Source organism: Carya illinoinensis, chromosome 2, assembly GCF_018687715.1.
Source record: "Carya illinoinensis cultivar Pawnee chromosome 2, C.illinoinensisPawnee_v1, whole genome shotgun sequence".
Taxonomy (NCBI): domain Eukaryota; kingdom Viridiplantae; phylum Streptophyta; class Magnoliopsida; order Fagales; family Juglandaceae; genus Carya; species Carya illinoinensis.
In genome coordinates, this window is record NC_056753.1 from 25,593,919 (window position 1) to 25,597,588 (window position 3,670).

Consider the following 3,670-nt stretch of genomic DNA (forward strand, 5'->3'; position numbering starts at 1 on the left):
CTTCCACTTGCCTATTTAACCTGTTTCACTCTTAAAATGGCATGTTTGGTCGAGTGAGTTCCATATTCACTCATAAATTAACGACTATTGAAATGTCAGCAAGTAGAACCATTTACAACAATTTATTTGAACATACAGAAAAAGGTTCTGGTTGAAATGCCAATATGGTCTCACTCATATGCTTTGTCCTCACCAAGTTCCTAAACTAACAAAACATAAAAGAAATACGTACATGCTACTGCAATCTTATATCAAAGATTGTGAAAACAAACTGCAATATGAGAACACTGAGAAGTAGCAACCAATCCACGAACATAATGTAAATGGAAACAAACAATGAGTGAATAAAGTGTTGGCTGTACAAAAACAAACTACCTTTAAGAAAATATTATATTGCACTTTACATACCATATTACATATCTAGTTTACCCCTTTTACAGATAAGAAAATATTACACTTCCATAAATATTACACTTCAAGTAAATAAACCATGTGTGACAGTATCTGGTTTACCTCCTTTACATAATGCACATATACACATAATGCACGCCCAATCTTTCTTCATGTATGCTGAAAGCATCAATCCTCTACACGCCTATATCTGATTTCACAAACACATATATATGATGTTTTACATCATATGGTCATACGAGTAAATATTGTGGACGTACAATGTTGAGATCCATCTTGTAGTGTGATATTCCTCAATAATAAAATCATTTGCAGCTCCCATGGACGTAGGCAATTTGCCGAACCACGTACATCTTGTGTCATGTGTGATTGCATGTTTGTTTTTCTCGTTCGATATTATTTTTCAATTCATTGTCATCATTTTTCACAACATATACTTCATACGTAATTGTCATTTAACATTTTATATTGTCAACTTAGTACTTAATAGTTAATAGTATGTAAATCGTACTATGATATTTAAATATATAATGCATAATGGCCTATATTAATATTTTAATGAAGTGTATATGGTTAATGACCATAAATACTTCATACTTACCAGCAACTTATGTATTGTACCAAAAATTTGCTTCATTCTTTAATTGGGTGTAGATACTAGATGTCTAGATTTCTCTTTGCATTATGCAATTAGATACCATAATTCATATGAATGTATTAGACTATTAGTTAATTGATTTTACTTAACATTCTATATTGTCAATAGTCATAAGTTAGATGAAAATTACATAATTTACTTATATAACTACAATATAAAATAATACATATAATTTATAAAAAATATTTGAAAATCATTATATTTTCTTATCGATCGGTTTAGTCCGATCTGGGGTGAAAAAACCCCGCTTCTGGACTGGACCGATTTCCAAATTTCTCCAACCTATAGGACCAAAATCAACCAATGTACATTTCGGTATGGTTTGATCCAAAACTAAAGGTTCAATCGGGGTTTTCCAGTCCGGATTGAAATTTTTACACCCCTAGTTGAGAGCATTCACATTCCATTCCTTATCAATTCCTAAATTTGAGCTAAAATACACGATTTATAAAGTTTTATCTTAAATTTTACTAATCTTTCAAAAACCACCTACATCTTATTCCCTATACTTTTTCTATTCTATTAAAATAATATTTCTCTATTATTTCTTTATTATTTTTTTCTCTCACTTCCATTTACAATCTTAACTATTGACTCTTTTATTTTTTTTCTTATGTTCAGCAATATCACCTTGTATGTAAATTTTTAACACGAAACTGATTTTTTTATCCCAGTTTGAGAAAAGTTTTGAAATTATTACGATTTTATAAATAATAAATATTCACATTTTTCAACAGTATTTTATTTGTAACAAATAAATAAAAAGCAAGATTATCATTTTGCTACTAGATCTAACAGTGATCGAAATAATCTATGCTTTTGGCACACCTAGAGGAAAGAAATAGATCAATTTTCTTTTTTCACATGTTAAGATAAATTATACATTTCATAAAATGCGGATTCATTCTCAATAATTGAAATAATTAATGAAAATAGCTAAAATACATCCATAATATTTTCTCAATTTTACGTATAAGCACTACTATTGCCCATTCACACCATACACGAGACCCAAAAGTTTAGTACATGTCGCCATAAGATTACTCATAATTTTTCAAAACAAATAACTACTTCATTGAAATTGCTATAATGAAACTGGTTTTCTCCAGTTTTCTCTTACAGCTCTCTGAATCAATTTCTAGCCAATGTTGACTGATTTGGATGTCCACTGATGCTTGCATCTTATGAAGTTAAGTTTTTAATTGATTAATTATCTTTTGGCCATATGCTAGTATTTCTGGATCTTACCAATAGGAAAACCCACAAGCCTGCCCGGCTTACACAATTGACCAGTACTAAAATCTGTAAGCACAACAGTACCAACACAAATTAGCAAATAAGACCACCAACAAATGAAATGTACCTCATAATTTTGGCAACCAAAAAATTGGGTCCCCTCATTATCCTCAATATGAGCAATTTGGTGAGGTGCTTTAATACCACAATAACATACTAGATATTCATTTTGAAGTTAGTTTGTTGAGCATGAGATATTGCTAGTACTACTACTTGACCCAGGCATTGGGTAGTGTTGTCTTTTTTTTTTAGCTTCAAGTTTGTACACAAACACTGAGCATAGTTCTTATTGTGAGTACAAACTAAATGTGTGAGATTTTTACTACAATTCACAAAACCTTGATTGGGTGGCAATGTTCTCAATAGCTTCAACAATCGGTTATCAATATTCATTGGCCATCCAAGTTACCTTGCCATGGAATTGTCAACACTCAACTTTCTCTTGCGAAGCCCCTAAACTTTTTTATCATCACAGTCAAAGGGGATACACAATCAAAATCATACCAAACAAGAAAAGTATCCAAGAAAAATGTACATTTCCTATCATAAACGAGAATGGTATCACAGCACAACAAGTGTCTCTAAAAAGTAGTAAATAATCCAACTAAGCATAAAAAGATGGTATCACAGCACAACTTTAAGAAAATGATGTAGATTTGAAGAAGAAGAAATGATGTTTACCATAGATATCTCAAATCAAAACTAGTGAAATAAGAAACTGATCCTTCCTAAAAAACTGAATATCACAGGCCAATCACAACTAAACAACAAACTCATCAAAGTAATCTCTATTTCAAAAAACTGAATAGCATGTATGTAGTATAGTAGAATACGTAAATTACAAAACTCATGCCTCAAGGCCAGTGAATGAGAAATCAAAAGGATACTGTCTATATTATTTACAAACAACATTTTATGAAATGTCACTACGAATAGCATGCATGTATATATCTTAGAGCCAAGTTTCATAAAACTGAACAACAACTTTTATAATGAATAACAACTTGTAGCACAACCAACCAAGCACTGCCAAGAAATCACAAAATCAAACTCCCAAACATGGTATAAGACACTAGTCAAAGCAAAAAACATGTTCCAAATGAACCAATAAGAGTTAACCCTTCATGCATATCCAACCAAATAAGCCAAGAAAGCACAAGATTGCACAAAATAAAATAACAAAATTGCTTATATTTACATATCAAGGAGGGTCAGATATTTCATTTTCATGCATAGCAAAACACAAGATAGGATGGCTGCAAATCTTGGTTGCCTTTGTGAAAATTTCACAATTAAGATAGCCAT